General features: G+C 34.3%; 1 protein-coding gene across 1 annotated transcript in view; it reads left to right on the forward strand.

Annotated features, from left to right (window-relative positions):
- The first annotated feature begins 2,016 nt into the window (after window positions 1–2,016).
- LOC111064210 overlaps window positions 2,017–20,275 on the forward strand; it is a 138,468-nt gene continuing 120,209 nt past the window's right edge. Inside the window, 2 exon segments of the mRNA XM_039433774.1 lie at window positions 2,017–2,147; window positions 3,909–4,053. The gene's annotated coding sequence lies outside the window, so the exon portion shown is untranslated.

The following is a 20,275-nucleotide window of genomic DNA, read 5'->3' on the forward strand; positions in this document are numbered from 1 at the left end:
TATTATTCTTGTTCTAATGGTACTTTATCAACATCTCAATACTTCTAAAATGAGCTGAATTTGAATGCTACAGGTTCCAATCCATACTAGTCATTTTTCGCAATAGATGATAGTCTATTATTATAGAACAGTACTGAATGATCTATGAAAATAAAATAGTGATGATAGCTAACACGCCATACAACTTTGCACCAACAACTCTACTCAATGATATCTTCTTATAAATATGCTGTCTAATATGTTTTATCCGTATAGATGAATTTTAATGAATCTTCAACATAATACCTATAATATAACATCATCTCACATATTATTGACCGAGCGAAGTGAGGTCTAAGATTCAAGTCGACGGTTTGGCATTTCTCTTAATGTTTAAATGTTTAAATTTTCATATATGTTTATATGTTGCGCATTTACAGCGAAACGCGGTAATAGATTTTCATGAAATTTGACAGTTATGTTCCTTTTTTAATTGCGCGTCGACGTATATACAAGGTTTTTGGAAACTTAGCATTTCAGGGATAATATAAAATGAAAAAGGAGCCTCCTTCATACGCCAATATTAGAGTAAAAATCAGACTATAGAATTATTCATCATAAATCAGCTGACAAGAGATTACACAGATGTGTGGAGAAGCCAGTTTATTGCTGGTATTTCCATAAGGTTTATAGTTTCAATCAGGTACTTGTGGATGAGAATATTGCGTGAGGTCTACTGTTCACAGAACTACTAGTTATAGAACAGTACTGAATCTATATATATAAAAGCGAAATGGCACTCACTGACTGACTGACTGACTGACTCACTCACTCGCAGAACTAAAAATCTACCGGACCAAAAACGTTCAAATTTGGTAGGTATGTTCAGTTGGCCCTTTAGAGGCGCACTAAGAAATCTTTTGGCGATATTTTAACTCTAAGGGTGGTTTTTAAGGTTTAAAGTTTTTTTAGCATGTATATTCTTCTTATTCCAATATCTTAAAATTATAATATTGATGAAATGTCCATACCATATGTTGATATAGAACTATAATCTAGAGAGAGAACCTCTTCGAAACAGTTGTTCTGGTAACTAAATTAATAATTTTGTCAGGTTCGCATTAAGTTGAGTTGACTTTGTTAGGTTGGCACCAAGTTGAAGATTGAAATGTATTTATCGCGGAAAAATTGATTGGGCACTGCTACTTCAATCAGAGCTATTCCTGGGAATATTATTTTACTAGCCGTCAGGCTCACTTCGCTCGCCATATCCGTTTAGCCAAACGTTTAGTCTGTACCCCCGACTGGATCGTCCTAACATATGATAAAAATGCCCAAATGAAAAATGCAGGCGAGCGAAGCGAGCCTGCTGATCTCATTCTTGGACAATCCAGTCGGGGGTCCAGGGTCGGAGCCCCCTGGCTAGACGGATATGGCGAGCGAAGCGAGCCTGACGGCTAGTGATCTATGAAAATAAAAAATAATGATGATAGCTGACACGCCATGCATCTTGGCACCTACAACTCTACACAATGATATCTTCTTATTTAATATGCTGTCTAATATGTTTTATCCGTATAGATGAATTTTAATGAATCTTCAACATAATACCTATAATATAACAGCATCTAACATATAATAAAACATCTAAAACGAGCAAACGGACAACGCTTGAAGCTCAATACAAATAAAAATTCACTTTCATTTACATTCCCGAATAAGATACTTTATACTATGATGTCGGAAATTGATGAAACACATTTTTCTCAACACAATATCACTTAGAAACTAAAATAGAATTCACCTCTATGAAAATTTTAAAACCTAAAATTTTACATTACAAATTATGTTATAGCCTCCGATGGAAAGGAAGAACTCGCTACGTTCGTTTAATAGTGAATTCTGCAGTACTTATTTGCTTACGGGGGACCATCGCCTCCCCGGCTTGATCCTTCAAATCAGAGAGTGGGGAAGAAGGTTAACACTGGAACCAGTTTGCATGTTACCATTGCTACAGATCATATAACTCGTTCAGTTCGTCGTCGGCTCTTTCACTTTCGCTATCAGTTCGGCTAGCAACGGTTGATCGGTCGGTCGTTCGCCACACGCACGCCACACACACGCGCCACACACGCGCGTCTTCCACACACACACACTGAAATACGACAGTGAGCTTACCATCCGGTAATAGTAATTGACGGTTGCTGATAAATCGTTAAGGATCACAATATAGTTTATCAGTTGTCATAGACTGTTATTTCGCAAAAATTAATGATAAGGGTGGTTGAATAGGGGATCTTTAAGTATAAATACTTTATAATCTAGGGTTGTAATGGTTTTGTAATTGGATTGTAATAGGGTTTCAATACTCCATAATCTAGGGTTGTAATAGGGTTGTAATTGGGTTGTAATAGGGTTTCAATACTCCATAATCTAGGGTTGTAATAGGGTTGTAATTGGGTTGTAATAGGGTTTCAATACTCCATAATCTAGGGTTGTAATAGGGTTGTAATTGGGTTGTAATAGGGTTTCAATACTCCATATAATCTAGGGTTGTAATAGTTTTGTAATTGGGTTGTAATAGGGTTTCAATACTCCATAATAAGAATTGCTGGTTTCAATAACTGTGATATATACAATCATTTCAAAATATTTTATCAGTTTTATAGATTGTCTCGCAAGAAATGACAAAAATACTAAGAATAGTGTGATAAGGGTGCTGGGGTGCTTTTTTGAAGAAAATAGTATCACGAAATAGTTGTTCAAGAACTACCATACCCTTATCAGGCTCAGAATAGTGATTAATTGACATAATTATTCTCTTCACGAAAGTGAGATAATATCGACTCACCAGCGACTAGTCTGATTTTTGATGGAGACCCTATTCTTATATATGAGTAATAGAATATATTGTCATAGGGATGGGTGTTTTAAGGAAATTCTACTCCAATATTTGATAGAATTAAAGAGTTGTTTCCCCATCACTGGAATTCACTTTCATAAATATTCTATCTGTTTCTATTAAATGACAAATGATCAATCAGTTTGATTAACATGAATAGTCATTGCCATTCTTAGATTCAACTATTATTACTGTCCACTAGATTCACTATCTCTTTCATCTATTTATCCCTCTTCATAATGATGGAGTACATTAGGGATGAATATGAATTATTGTGGATGAGAGAGATGAAAATTAAAGATGCAGGTCAATTTTTAGAATAACATAAACATTTCTATTGAGGCATTTTCGTCTTATCAAAAAGCTCTAATTTTGTAATCTTTCAAATATTCATAAGGTGAATGTGGAAGTTTAAACTATACCCCACTTTTAATAACGTTCAAGTCTCCTATTTTCGACATGATCTTTCATGCTTGAACAATCTAATTCTAGAATTTTATAGTTGAGGAATCTTTTAAAGAAATAAATGAGGCATTTTCGTCTTATCAAAAAGCTCTAATTTTGTAATCTTTAAATATTCATAAGGTTAATGTGAAGTTGAAACCAGACCCCACTTTTAATAACGTTCAAGTCTCCTATTTTCGACATAAACTTACATGCTAATTCCATCCAATTCTAGAATTTTATAGTTGAGGAATCTTTTAAAGAAATATGTTCCCTCTGTAATCGGATGAGCGATCTGCTTCAGCTTCTCAACCCTTGAGAAATTTTCAAATTTAATTTTTCATAGAGTATTGAATAGAATCCATTTTATTTCAGAGTAGCGTAGAGATTCAAAATTTTTGTTTTGATTACACAATGATATTCCTGTAACTGTAATGATATTCTCCATAAATTTCTGAGTGAAACCAAGCACAGTATGAGTTATGGTGATCTGGAAATAATAAAAAATTAGAGTTTGATTCATGTAATTGCTACACCACTGTCGTATTTCATTTCCATTCATCACCCACTTTTTCTCCCCCAGGAACAATTTTCGTGTCGAAAATTTTTCGGATGTGTTGATGTTCCGATTTTGTGAGATGAGGTGGACTGTTTCTTCGTGAATTGAGAGTTTGAAATCATTGTGAACTGAAATTTCCGTGGGAATTACTTTTTACTTCCATCCAAAGGTGAGTTGATATTAATTTCATTTTATTCAAGTTCTGTAAACCCGGTGGATCGGGATTGAGCTAATAGTAAGCATTTTGTTAGAATTGTTTAAAACTTACAGTTCAGTTGCTAGATGAGATTTTTGAAAGTCAATTTTTTGAAAAGAGATTTCAAGACAGTAGAGAAATAATCAACCACAAGGATTTTTTCACGGTTTCATTCGAACTCATTGAAATGGACTATTCTGAAATTGTCTTATTCGTCACTCAGGATGTGGAGTTTGCTTATAGAAATTAGATGCTCACTTGAGATGACTTTCGGGTATTCAGCATCTCTCCTATAACGAAAATTTGAAAAATCTTGATATTCCTTTCAACTCCAATGAATTACATCTCTGTAGCCTACTTATGATATGCCCTGAAGAATGCTATCATGTCATAAACAACTCCAATGAATTTCACTCAACTAAGAATGTTATATAACCTCCTTGTCAAATGAAGTAAAAATACAATTCAATAAATAGTATCCCAAACGATCTCATAAATCAACAAATAATAACGAAGTATATTACATTGAAAATAAAAAACTGGATAATCCAAGAATATTATTTTGATATCAAGATAATATAGCTTCCATTTTGAAGGTCTCTTGCGAAATATATCTTTTTACATATTGTTGAAGGATGTGTATGATTAGAATTACATATGTTTAGAAATCCTCGAGTGCATCATTTATTTTATTTTTATTCTTTATTCTTAATTCATTTTTTCCTCTCTTAGAATTGGGGCGCTACTCCTACTGGCGGAAAAGTTCTCACTTATGCCAGTAGATTTCCACCAAGCTTATGCTATTTGAAGTGTTGAATGATAATCCTCAATCCATTCAGTTTGATTGTGTATTATTATAGCTCTTACTAGTTAGGGATAGAAGTATTAATGCTATTATATTTTCATTATCATTTTCTAGTAAGGAATGTTTTTTTAGTCGAGTATGTTTTTTATTTGAATTGATTGTGGTGAATTGCATTGTTATTTGTGTGTTATAATTACATGTTTGTACCTACTGTGTGGAAATAAATTTGAATTTGAATTTGAATTCATTACTGATTTCTAGAAATAAAACTTGAAAGAGATACATAGAAAAAGTCGAGTATGGAGTTACATGAATAGAATATCTTCCACGGAAAATGAAATGAAGTTTCTAGAATGTACTAAAAATAATCACTGTACAAACTTTCAAGAATTTTGGTTGTAATTTTCCTTCTCCACTGTATATTAGCTCCATGCTTCTTGCCATTGAAGCTTCATTATTGTCTTCTAATTATAGTCTTCCAGATAGACATTTTATATAGTCTCATTTTTACAGTCTTCTCCTGGACTATGAAGTTCAAGACCAAGAGTAAGTTATCAGACGTTTCATATTAGAGTAGCTCCTACATTCAAAAACTGAAGACAATATTTCTGGTGGAACATTTCCAATATCGTATTAAATATCATTATTTCATTCATTGACAATATGGACCTTTTTGAATACATATTCCACTTCATAACCCTGTACTGTAATGAAATTACTAGAGCTTTCTAACTCAAGGTGAGCATAAGATCTCATTGAGTGGACGTATTCCATCATCGTCCCTTGAAATCACAAAGCAGTGATGAAACAGATAGCTGCATTATTCAACGAGAGATTGAGTTACTAGGCCTCCAAGTGATAAGTCGGCCTAAAGTCAGGTCCACGTTATAATGGCAGTATTTGGTTAACATTCGTGTTGATATTCTTGTCTATCATTCTTGTATCATCTTTGTACCATCTTCGTATCATCTTTGCATCATCTTTGTATCATCTTTGTATCATCTTCCTATAGTGAGGTCCACGTTATATTGGTAGTATTTGATTGATATTGATGTTGCTATTCTTGTCTATCATCCTTGTATCATCTTTATATCATCTTCGTATCATCTTTGTTTCATCTTTGTATCATCTTTGTATCATCTTTGTATCATCCTTGTATCATCTTCCTATAGTGAGGTCCACGTTATAATGGCAGTATTTGATTGACATTGATGTTGCTATTCTTGTCTATCATCCTTGTATCATCTTTATCTCATCTTTCTGTTTTCTTCGTATCATATTCATATCATCTTTGTATCCTCTTCCTATATTGACTTCCAGGCTATAATGGCAGTATTTGATCAACATTGGTCTTACTATCCTATAGTCTATCATTCGACAAAACAGATAGCGCTTTCCTCCTATTCTACCTCCTCATCGTTGCCAGATCGTTTTTTGACAGTGTGGAAATATAACTGGCAAAATCTTCTATCCGAATTATAAGAATTTATAATTATTCAATCGTTAAAAAATATATCTTCTTGACGAATAAAATGTAATTGGAAATTATAAATTAGAATGAACGCTTCAGATATACTAGTTTCAGCTATCCTCTTCGCACTATTCTTTTCCACCTCTGCAACGTTGCCAGGTCCGTTTTTAACAATTTAGAAATATAGTTGACAAAATATACTATTTGAATTATGAAAATTTATTATTTAATCGTTGAAAAATATATTCTCTTGCCGAATAAAATGTAATTGGAAATTTTAAACAAGAATGATCAGTTAATATTACACCAGATATACTAGTATCAGTTATCCTCTATAGAAGGCTATCAGCCATCCCGTCTTTCGGAGGAGACGATAAGCCGTCGGTCCCGACTACCTGAAAAGTAGTCGTCATCTCTCATCATCATCCCTCTCACTCATTACCCACGCACAAGCCTATGAGCTTATGTGGACATCACCCTCAGTATTATTATTATTAGCTATTCTGAAATATTCAATAAGTTATTGCTGTTTTACCAATTTCCATTGATCATCAACTCCTACCTTTTCATGTTGTTCTTTTTGATCAATACGGAGAGCTAGAGGCGGTCCTACTAGTTAAACGCCTTCTGATTAGCTGAATATCGGCCTTCTCATTGGTCCCCCTCCCACGTCACAACGCTTCCTATTGGTTCATCTATTCTCAGTGGTCTAGTTCCGTCTATTGTTGTAGATGGCAGCACTTCAAGGGTCACCTTCCAGTCCAACCACAAGTGTCAATTCTTTCAAGAAAGAATGAACAGTTAACATTATATCAGACTAGCAGGTGCTCCACAGGGGTCTATTTTAAAACTTGACGTAATGAAATCTTGAAGAATTGAAAATAGGCCTATAACCATCCTTGGTTAGTGAAGAATCTATATGCAAAATTTCAAGTTAATCAGTCCAGTAGTTCAGACGTGATGATGCGTCAAACATAATTTTCCTATCCCTTCCTTTTCCTATCCCTTTTTCCTTTCCTATACTGGTATAAGCCAGTTCTTTCCTTTATTATATTATAGATATATACCGGTATCAGCTATCCTCTATGACAGAGACGTCAGAGAATCGGCAACATTGTTCTCCTATACTTCTTCACTGCCATTGTAACTTGTAACTCACTATAGTGGCTTGATAGAGGAAACGATTGAATTTCTTTGACAAACCAACAATTACAACCGATCTAGAATACAAACAGGAAGATCAGCCTAGTGTCTTGAAGATAAAAGTGAATAAAATATTGAATTTCTTTGATAAATCAACAATTAGATCCGATGCTCTGAAATACAGACAGGAAGATTCGAAAAGGAGAGTGGTTGATGCGGACCTATGTGATCCAATGTGGTCCACTGTGGTCTGATGAGGTCATTCGATAGAGTTGGGTACAAGTAGAAAGAGATGAAAAGAAAAAGGAATACATGGAATTGGTTGAAGACAAAAAAGGCTATGAGAGATAAAGAGTTGAAGGAGAATAACTTGGCGACAAGTTGAAGGGAAATGGATAGAAGGGGGAAACATGAAATTGGAAGAAGACAAAAACATTATGAAGAGGATAATGGATTGGGGTAAGATTATGTAAGGAGAAGATCCGTTAGTTGGCAACAAGTAGAAGGAGAGGAAGGGAAGTCTTGGAATTGGAAGAAGACGAAAAAGCTATGAACAGGAAAATAAAAAGGTATGAAAATAAAAGGTATAAGTAAGGAAAATATCCGATAGTTGAAGGTTATAAGAGAAAAGGAGAATGAGAAAGCATAAGAGGAATGAGAAGGGATAAGGAATAAAGGAGATTGATGGATAAGCGGAAGACTTGGGATTGGGAGAAGACAAAAAAGGTTTCAAGAGAGAAGGTAGATGGAAGTGGATGAGAGGATTTAAGAAGAAACGAGCATGCAGAGAAGAGCAGACTATAGTGAAGAGAAAATGGGATTATTAATCAATGTAAAATAAGACTAGCAAAATAGAAAAAGTGGATAAAAGTAGGCCCAGCAAGAAAATAAAGGAGAGACAGCGTGAAAACATACAGAGAAGGAACAAGACGAAGGAAAAGAAGAAGAAGAAGAAGGAGGAGAAAAGGATGAATAACCAGCACCAACGAGTGAAAAACATAAGGAGAGGGAGGAAGAGAAGTTGAAGAAGATGATGAAAAGGGCGAAGAAATTGCACCAACGAGTGAAAAACATAAGGAGAGGAAAGAAGAGACGTTGAAGAAGAAGATGAAAAGGACGAAGAAATTGCACCAACGCGTGAAAAACATAAGGAGAGGAAGGAAGAGAAGTTGAAGACGATGATGGAAAGGATGAAGAAATTGCACCAACGAGTGAAAAACATAAGGAGAGGAAGGAAGAGAAGTTGAAGAAGAAGATGAAAAGGACGAAGAAATTGCACCAACGCGTGCTGATGTTTGTATAGTAGTATTGCCCTGGATTCTTTTCAAACCGGTTGAATAAGCAAACAGCAGACGACGGCGACCTGAGTCATTACTGAAACAATCGACACAAACGTTTTCTGCATTTTCCTCCTTGTCTTGTTTGGACAAGTTTGCATTTGAATGAGTAGGCCTACTCACTCCAAGGTAAAGGTGGCAGGCTTGACACAACCTGAAGAACAGGTAGGGCGTCCCAGCTGATAACAAACAGGTGCAAGATGTGTTGTTATTTTTGGACAGATAACCGGATTCCAGATGCGTCATACCATAAATTCTGTGAGATAACACCAGAAAAATATGTATTCTGCGTGTTTAAGGAATTCACTTTCCTAAGGTGTAAAGTGTGAAGTGTAAAACATCAGAAAGATGTGTATGAGCTTGTGGAACATCTTGATTAGTATAGGTTCATTACGAGTACTAATAGCTACTAATAGTACTAAATTAGTTAGTACTATATTAGAATAGTACTAAATTAGAACCTATTAGTATAGGTTCATTACGAGTACTAATAGTTACTAAATAGTACTAATAGTTTGGTCATTGGTGATTGGGTTTTTGGTTTTCGGTTTTGTTCTGGATTAGAGTTTGGTAATTCCTATTTAACAATGACCATCTTGATAGATTAAACAATCTAAGTGCAGGTTGTACTAAATCCGTTTAAATTTAAACCGTGATTAATTTCACGAGAACCAATCAAAGAAGACGTTTTTGAAAAGACGGCTTCTCTGATTGTTTCTCGTGGAATTAATCACGGTTAAAGTTTAACCGGCTGTTGTGCAACCGGGCCTTAATCTTTTAAAACTTTTTCCATTTGTAGAAGATGATTTCTCATTATTTGATTTACATTTTTTATGACTTAAAAATATGCATTTGGTTTCAACAACGTGACCTACTTTCGGAAAACGGCTAGTAGATTCTTTACATTTCCTATCATTAAATTGATTAAGTTCATCGATCTAATTAGTTCTTCTTTGAACTAGTTCAGTTCTTCTTTCTCACATAGAATTAATACCCTCAATTATTTTATATCTAGTTTGAATATGGTTTGAGCTAGTTAAATAACTAGAGTATATCCTCATACGAATTATTTTTTCTGATGAGCTTATCGTGTTGCATAACTTACTCCATGTTTTTAATGTTTAATGGAGAGTACCTACCTGAAATGTTAGCTTATAATGTTGAATTTAATGAAATTTTTCTTATATGTTTGGTTTTGAAGCATTTTAATTTGAATATCTAATTTATGAAAATAATTAATAACTGAAAATTTTGTGAATTGAATACGATGTTGTCATGTTGGTGATGTTGTCTTTCTTGTTGGTGATGTTGTCTGTTATGCATCATGACAAGACTTCTGTAATCTTTCAGATAATATACTTGCATATTCAAGGTTGAATTTAAAAGACAAGATGTTAACCTATTTCGGATTTTGTGTAACCTTATATTAATATTTGGGAGAGGAATAGCACAAGGTTACCTTATTTTTTTCTCTCCCTATCATTTTTGATGATGTACTTATTGTATGTATCAATAAATAATCAATATGAGCTGCGAAATAACCATTTAGAATTTGATCCAATGTTGAGACTTCTTTTCCTCTATTTCTATGAAAAATTTAAGAGACATTCGAATGAGGACCATGAAATCATGTAGCTTCAGACGTTTCTATAAAATAGAATCCAGTTTCCAGAATTTCGAGAAGTGATTCTAACCTTAGAGTACTTGACTTGAGTACCAAGAGCCAACAAACCTTACAAGATGTTATCCCAAGATGTAATCAACACTTACAATTCACAAGATGCTATCGTTGAAAGATGAACAACTATTCTTATCTTAACCTACTTCGAGAGGCATATTTTTCTTTGGAAATAATTAAGGAAATGAATCTGTGGAAGTTGAAATTGAATATTGAGGTATTCTTGTCAGACAAACTTTGCTATCCAATTACTCATTTATTTCTTGTATTTGTATTTATATTGTAACAAACTATGAAAGATGAGATATTTTATTTCAATGATCTGTTCGTGACGTTTCGACCTTAAACAGCATTGTTCTAGATCTAACAATCCATACATGCATGAAGGCTACGGAATCATTTCCACATATTTAATTTCAGATATTGATACAGGATCTTTATCCGTCTTTATATCCGTGTTAATATCTGGTATTCATTATTCTACCATCGCCTCCTTTTAGATTATAAATAGTATTATTGTACTTATACTATTTTACTTTTGGTTTTTCTATAAATATACAATTAATTTTAAATAAAAGTATACATTCAAGTTTCCGGTTACTTCAATATTCCAATATGCTTCAGATTAAACTCGATTTCCGTGATCTAGTCTTGCCGGTGTAAATTCCAGATTCATTCTTTGGCTTCTGTAGATTTGATTAGTCTTTAGCAGAGCAGCTAGGAAACTAGGAAATTAGAAATCTTAGGAATTATGTGAGGAACTTGAGAAATTCTATTAAATCAATGCTAATTAATTAATGCTCTGTTACTCCGTAGGATTTAATTTTTAATCATGTATAATATATCATTGTAAAGAGATGTCCCAGTAATTTATTAGTTCTGAAAAGAGATTAGAATGAGGAGCACTCAATGAATCATGAATGATTCTTTCGAGCGCAGTAGTTTAAACATTCTCATGACATGAAGATGATAGTAGCAGAGATGAACTAAATCTCTGAAACTAATAATCTAAAGTTAAGATAAACTAAAGATTTCGTTTCTCTAGGGTAGTAGCCTTCTGCGAAAGGATAATCTCAAGACTTCTTAATCCTTCTTGAGATCTAAATACTCCGATCTTCTTCTTATGATAAGTGACCTCCCTAAAAGTACGTTCACCATCACTTGAACTTCTTGTGAAATTAGAGAAAGGATGATAATAGTCGAGTCATTACATACGAGAGATGCACCCGATATAAATCAAAATCGCTCACACCCACTTTCTAATAACAAGCACTAAAGAATAGAATAACAAGGCTGCTAAGTACGATTAGCTTAGTTTATCCTTGAATCAAATACTTGACTCATATATGAAATCGAAAGCAAATTTTCTACCGTACACTCTACTCGATATTTATTGTTGGATTTGCATTTGAAAAATTCTACTATCGTTATTTCTATCATGTAAGCAGTTCATACAGAACACAACGTTATATCCCATCAAATTGTATTTTTTCGTTAGGGCCACTTCTTGAACAATTTATTTGAGTAAACAAATTTAAAATAGGGTACTTGGATTTTTTTATTTCCATTATATCCTATTCTGTTTCGTATTAGTTGCATCATCCCCTACTTCATTTTCCACTCACAAGTGATGGATGCACCTACACAAATTAATGAACTGCAAAAAATATTAAAAAACTAACAAATAATAAATAAAAGGTGATTCTTTGGTGTAGGTTTGATTAGCAATGGTATTGCTATCCTTGTCTATCATTCAACAAAGAGAATAGCGCTATCTCTTTCTCGCTTTGCTCTGTTGCCAGATCCTCCTTTAACAATGTAGAAGTAATAATTAATCAACAAAATATATCATCTTGATCATGAAAATCTATATATATATATAAAAGCGAAATGGCACTCACTCACTGACTGACTGACTGACTGACTTACTCACTCACTCACTCACTCACTCACTCGCATAACTAAAAATCTACCGGACCAAAAACGTTCAAATTTGGTAGGTATGTTCAGTTGGCCTTTTAGAGGCCCACTAAGAAATCTTTTGGCAATATTTTAACTCTAAGGGTTGTTTTTAAGTGTTTAAAGTTCGTCTTTTAGCATGTATATTCTTCTTCTCCCAATCCCTTAATTATAATTGAAATTTCCATATCATATGTTACTATAGAACTATAATCTAGATAGAGTACCTCTTGAAACAGTTGTTAACTGGCAACTAAATTAATAATTTTGTCAGGTTGGCATTAAGTTGAGTTGACTTTGATAGGTTGGCTCCAAGTTGAAGATTTAAATGCAATTATCGCGGAAAAACTGATTGGGCACTGCTACTTCAATCCTGGGAATATAATATTACTAGCCGTCAGGCTCGCTTCGCTCGCCATATCCGTTTAGCCAGACGTTTAGTCTGGTCCCCCGACTGGATTGTTCTAACATAATTATGATAAAAATGCTCAAATGAAAAATGCAGGCGAGCGAAGCGAGCCTGCTGATCTCATTCTCGGACGATCCAGTCGGGGGTCCAGGGGGCGGAGCCCCCTGGCTAGACGGATATGGCGAGCGAAGCGAGCCTGACGGCTAGTTCATTATAAAATTACTAAAAAATATTATTTCTTGTTTAATAAGATATAATTGATTATTTTAAACGAGGAAACCCTTAATATTACATCAATAAACCTGTATCAGTTACCGTCTATAGAAGGCATTGACAAGACAGAGGATCGGCAACAATTTTCTCCTATCTTTCTCCACTGCTATTATAACGTGGAGCTCATTATGGTTCTTCAATCATTAACACAACAAATTAATGCATCATGCACTAAAAGTATACAGAATTAAATGATGCAAACTCTTATAAAGATTGATAGTGAAAAAGCTAGATCATCTGAATCATGACGATTATTGTGTTGATTAAAACACAACGGTCAAATTGAGTAGAAAACTTATCAAGCAGTTCAGTTAAACAAGGATTATTCTATCACCACCTGCATAAAGTATGAGGAATTAGATGATGTAAACCCTCTTTTAGATTGATAGTGAAACAGCTAAATTATCTGAATCATGAAGATTATTGTATTGATAAAAACACAACAATCAAATTGAGTAAAAATTTAGCATTCTAACAAGCAGTTCAGTTTAACAAGGATTATTCTATCGCCACCTGCATAAAGTATGAGGAATTATTTGATATAAACGCTTTTTTAAATTCATAGTGAAACAGCAAAATCATCTTAATTATGATGATCATTGTGTTGATTGAAACACAACGGTCAAATTGAGTAGAAAACATAGCATTCTAACAAGCAGTTCAGTTTAATAAGGATTAATCTATCGCCACCTGCATAAAGTATGAGGAATTAGATGATGTAAACTCTTTTACAGATTAATAGTGAAACAGCTAAATCATCTGAATTATGAAGATTATTGTGTTGATTAAAACACAACGGTCAAATTGAGTAGATAACTTAGCATTCTAAAAGCGGTTCAGTTCAACAAGGATCATTCTATCACCTGAACGCTTTCATTCATTCTACACAAAACAGTTAACAGTTACTGAAAAGATGAATGAGCCGCTGTTGACATATCCCATACTTGCAAATCATCTCTCTACCAACCGCCTTCAGTTTTGTTTCTAATGAATCAGGCCTATATTCTCTCTGTAAGTCAGCCGGATAGTTTCAGTCTTTTGTGTGTCTGTGAAAGAGAATAGATAAAGAGTGAAGAGTGAATATTAAAGAAGGAAAGAGTATACTTGAACGGACAAGGCGGGCCAAATGTCGTTATGCAATCTGGGTTAGTGCCTCAAGGGGAAATCCCGACACTTGCGTTTCAGTTTGAGCAACCCACTATAATACTGTGGACCCTTTCTTTCTTAGCCCTGGGGTCCTTCTTAGAACTTTCGAGGTTGTACGATTGAAAAAGTGAGTCGGCTCTACGACGGTTGAGATCATAATTGATTAGTGTCTACACGTCATCGAGTGGTGTTTGTATGATTTTTTGATTTATTACTCTGTGGTCTAATGGCTTCAATCGTTGGATTTGATTCAAACTCTTAATAATCGTTCAATTTGCCAACTTGCTCTTCGAAGTAAACTCAATTTCTATGTTCTTGTAGAGTTAAGAATTACTTTTAGTTTGACGATATTAAAATAGAGCTTTGATTTTGTAATGATTAAATTTATTCTAAAGTATTTATCCTTCTTTACCAGTTAGTCGATAGTCTTATCAAATGTTACCAAAAAGATAATATTTTCACATTTACAACTGTACTTATAAGATTTATAAATTCTAAGCGTATATCAAACACTAGGTCACATAGCATTTAGAACGAGTATTTTAAAACACTGAAAATTAAAATGTTTGATACTAAATCTGTGAACTCATTCGATTCTTCACTCATATTGAATTTTCGAGTTTGAATGTGGTAAATTATATATTTGAAACATGTTTCTCCAATATGAATTCTTTAATTTCAACTCGCAGTTAAGATTATGTTGTTATATTGCTTGCTGTTTGTTACTCAGTTGCTTCAAAAACCCATGACACGATCTCATGATCAAATTGATGTAGAGTTAAATTTATTAGTTTCTAGATTCTGTCTAGAGACGCTGTTAGACGCTCCATCAGACGCTGTCTGATTGGTTGATGCCGCCATTTCACCTTCACAGCTTACAACTAATAGGAAGCGAGCAGTCATTGACCAATGACTCACATTAGTATAGCAAATTCAATATTTTTTGGTGTCTTGAGATAGATCTGCCTTTCTCTGCTAGAACTCTGAATTTCGCAATTATTAGACTATTTAAATAATAATAATATTTATTCATGCCTGTACATTTTAAATTCAATGTTTCTCATTTGTCAGTTACAATCAAAAGTCATTAAATGGCAAACCATTATTCGAAGTTTCTGAATAATTAGATTCAATAAAACTCATGATCAATAGGCTTACTACAGAGTCAATGACAAAATAATAATATCGAGTGACCTGGCTGGCTCGAGTCTGGTATCAGACTGGTTTTCAGGTCGAAACTGATCAATTTCAGGGCCTCTGTTATGACCTAAAGGCTGCTTTTGAGGCAGCCGGGACCGACGAATTGACGTGTCCATCCGAAACACGAGAGTGGCCCAAGAAAAATGACAAAATAAATATAATATTACCTATTACAAGAAACCTACTTATCTGCTTCAAATTCGTGAATATTTTTTTTAAATCATCAAATCCTTATAGAATATAATCGTATATGACAATAGCTGTAGGTTCACCTTGTATAACAGTTTCAGCTCATTATAACATTGAATAATCAATTCATTATCATACTGATTGATTTTGAATCGCTCTGCAAATTGATATCGATCTTTTGCAATTAGGTTTGCCATTTTCAACCATATTGTCTCATGCATAATCACCGGCTTGGAACTGAAATCAATTGAGACGCGAAGGTGTTTTACAATGTAAGCTGTATTATCCCACGCAAATCATATGTATCACAGAATCAATAAATCGTTCGCCCTCTTAAATACACATTTGTGTGTACACAAAAATACACACACTCACACGGACCGTAAACATTGTTCTACTATCCCAAGAATGATGAGATTAAATGTCACCTACTTTCGAAGTTCTTGTATATGGAAATTCAGGGAATTGTCGAGGCAGACAAATATCTAGATTTGATCAGATACACCTACCTGCGTCTCCAAACAATACTATTGGGAAACTGTAGCTTTCACTATCGAATCCTTCCCAACGAATATCTTATTTGGTATTTGAATATTGAGCTCGACACCTGCTGATAAGTTTCTACTTAATGATAATTCGATTGTATGACTCAATTATTGTTTTGTAGAGGTGGTGTCATCTTAGATAAACTCCTTCCTACGCTTGCATGTAAATAGTCTGAGTTTGGTAGAAAATGCTGTACGGTAACTGGATGAAGAATTTTGGAAAAGGTGTATGATAGTACAATAGTACTACATGGTACATATTATGTAGTTGTTAACATTCTTTTAAATTCTCAACAATCCATATCCAATGATTGAACCAATATCATGAAACTCTATAAAAAGAGTAAAAACTCTATCTTCAAACCAAATTATAAAAATCTCTAACCAATATGGAATAGTAAGGGCTATAGCCCGTTTTTTCGTTTCCAATCATTTTATGATTAATTTGTTTTGTCATTGTTGTTAAATAAATACCATTAGTTAGGCAAAGGCAAGTCAAGTAAGTCAGATAATGAAAATCATCTAAATATTCTGTGTTGTTATGAATAAGGTGTCGTTGTGGTAAATATCCAAATTTGTTAGTTACCAAGTCGCTCTTCATGGGTTGTTGTCTAACGGTTTTCATGACAATATTTGAAATAATTGAACGTGCCTTCTCTCGGCCAATGGCAGTAGAGCTCAGCCTCTATTGGTTGACAGCTAACAGCCAATCGTAGGGCTTCTCCCACACTGTATTATCTTCTGCTCAGTGTTCAAGTTTTTAGTTTACTGGAGATTGATAATGTGTATCAACCGAAACTAGCATCAAATTGATTCAATGAACCAGTGGTTTTATGAACATCAAGTCGTTTTAATCTCTACATCAAATTTTTCTTGAGCTGTTATACTCATTTTCGTATTTACTAAACAGTGCGCAAATCATGGCAGATTGAACAAGTTCAAATCAAAGTTGATCTTTTCTCATTCACAGCCTTATTGAAATATGTATTGGAAGTTAGATAATTCAAAAAAAATTGAAACTCGAAGACTATGTATAAAGGTTTGGTTTGTATGTATGCCACAGGACATTGAATGGTCATGAATTTGTATCAAAAATATAAATATCAATAGAACAGTCCACTGTTACAGGTAACATCAAAATGCCAATCTATTTATAATTGGAAATATATTATGTGAATGTTTGTTCGATACATAATCATAGTAAATTTATTCTAATCATTATAATCTTATTCACCTATAATCACAATGAAAATCATTGTGTTTTGCTAAATACCACCACAATCTTAGTAGCTAGTCTTTATAGAGTTCCTTGAAGTTCAAATCTGAATACAACATTTAACCTGACATGCTTACGTAAGGTCTGTATATTATCAAATATGTACATTATTAGAGATGTAAGGTCTGTATATTTTCAAAGCTATCTAGAAGAATACTTTTTGAAAAGAGGACCATTTACGAAAAGTTGAGCTATTAACAGAAGGGTACCCTGGAAAGAATCTGCAACCTCAAGCCTCATTATGGTCCAGTCTAAACTCTACTGGAAAAATAAAAATTTGTTCGGAGCCGAATCCTTTGTGGAGTCGTTCTCAAAATTGGCATTAAACCTTTTTATGAGCGCTATCATCTTGAAACTGTCATACGTAAGCCAATAAAAATCATCTTCATTTGTGTTAAAGTTGAAGGTCACATCTTGGCGCGAAGTTTTGGCTCCGAACTGGTTCCGTAACTTAGTCACTTCTCTCCAGTGATAACAATAAAGTGGCGATTTCACAGCGCATGTAAAATAATCCGCCCTTGTACGGCGATTTTCTCGGGCCAATAATTCTTCCCAAATATCATCTTTGTAGGGATGGCTAGCCTGTGCCTCCCACTAAAACGAAAAAATCTATTTCGAATAACCTTTAGATAAGCGCTCGGTAGGGGATCATCATCCTATCACGGTAATGCCACTGAAAAATTCTATTTTAAAGGTTAACTTGATGCTTTGGAACATTTCCAGACCATGCGTATCTCAGAATTATTACTTTGTACGAATAAAATGAGATTCAAGCTCGGTGTGTATTGGTAGCTTCTACTAACCTTCTCCAATTATCAGAGTTATTGCTTCAAGTTATAACATTCGAGTAATTCTTTCAACAAACATTTGCTTGATGATTGTATAAGGTTGCCAATGAGAATAACTTAATTTTTCATCGTACTCCTATCATCTATCAATGAAGTCAGTTGAGATGGTTGAATATTGCAGTTCAGAAAAAATAGTTATGATGAAGATGATTTACATGTTTAGTACAGTTTTCAACTCATCAGATAACTTTTGGTGAATATGGGCATAGAGATAAAGTAGCAGAGGAGTATATCCCATTATGTAGCACGTTTATGTTGCAAATTTCACTGTTAACTCAGGACAATAATCCTAGTAGTTTGTTTTTGGTGAAGCTATGTGACGCTGGTAGTCTCTCACTCTGTGTGGTGTTCTAATGCTATGGCCACACGAGCGCACATAGAGCGTCCGTTGCAACTTACTTTTTGCGGCCGTCGCCAATGACACCACACGAGCGTTGAGTGTGGTGCGTCAACGTCACTTGGCTTTACGCAATTGAACCAGACGAAGTAATAATTTTTGCATGTCACGACGTGCGTTGTAGCATTTCTGCGCAGTTCAAAAATCACCGTCCGGTACTTGGTACGCATGTACTTCGTGTGTTGTCACCAATTTACTTCTATGTATTTCTACAACGGACGTCAAAAGATAAGTTGTAACGGACGTACTTTGTGCGCTCGTGTGGCCCTAGCCTTATACTCTCACCTAGCCAGTGATAATCGACAGTTATCGGATTGAGTTCACAGAAAAATCGGCCAGAAGTATGGAACATAACCGACCTATAACAAGAGCTATCTTCTGATATCTTTTCTCTATGATATAGGTGATACAATATTCAAATGAATTCTTAATTGACCGAGCGAAGTAAGGTCTAAGATTCAAGTCGACAGTTTGGCATTTCTCTTAATGTTTAAATGTTTATATGTTGCGCATTTACGGCGAAACGCGTTAATAGATTTTCATGAAATTTCACAGGTATGTTCCTTTTTTAATTGCGCGTCAACATATATACAAGATTTTTGGAAATTTTCCATTTCAAAGATAATATAAAAGGAAAAAGGAGCCTCCTTCATACGCCAATATTAGAGTAAAAATCAGGCTATAGAATTATTCATCATAAATCAGCTGACAAGTGATTACACAGATGTGTGGAGAAGCCAGTCTATTGCTGTATTTCCATAAGGTCTATAGTTTCAATCAGGTACTTGTGGATGAGAATACTGCGTGAAGTCTACTGTTCACAGAACTACTAGTATAATACTGACTAGCTTTTTAGGATAGTATCTATGTACCCTTATACTTTATTCTGTCTTGAATCTCCTTTGCTAAATCCATGCCCCTCTTTTTAGATCAACTCTAGCTATCATTGTAGAGAATAATTGAACAATTATAGAGTTTTAACATTGGAGTGGGCTGTGATCTACAATCAAATTGAGTAAATTAGAATGATGTTTATTTGAATTTTCAATTTTTTGCAAACATCAACTTTATAAAAACAGATAACTCTCACGAACAGTACTCCTTCCTCTTCTTCTTCTGCATATTTCTCACTCCTTTCCTCATCCAGTTGAAAATCATTGTCAAAATTCAAGGCATTTTGTAATGGTTACATTAGATTTCTATAATCAGATTCTCAGTAGAAAGGAAGAATAATTTATGCAGAAGGTTGATAGATACGCTCAAAATTATCAAGAAAATTTCACTACATTAGAAACTCGATAATTCGAAATCCTCTATAATTCGTAGTGGACGCTCGCTCCCTTGAAAAAACCTATATAATTTGTAATAAAGCCAAGTATTTCGGTACTCTCGATAATTCGTAGTGGAATCGAGCGCTGGCTTATCTTCAACCTCTATAATTCGTGATTCTGACTGTGAGAACTGTCTATAGTTCGTATTTTTGTTTTTTCATACATCATGGAAGGGAGAAATACAATAT

Source organism: Nilaparvata lugens, chromosome 8 (genome assembly GCF_014356525.2).
Source record: "Nilaparvata lugens isolate BPH chromosome 8, ASM1435652v1, whole genome shotgun sequence".
NCBI lineage: Eukaryota > Metazoa > Arthropoda > Insecta > Hemiptera > Delphacidae > Nilaparvata > Nilaparvata lugens.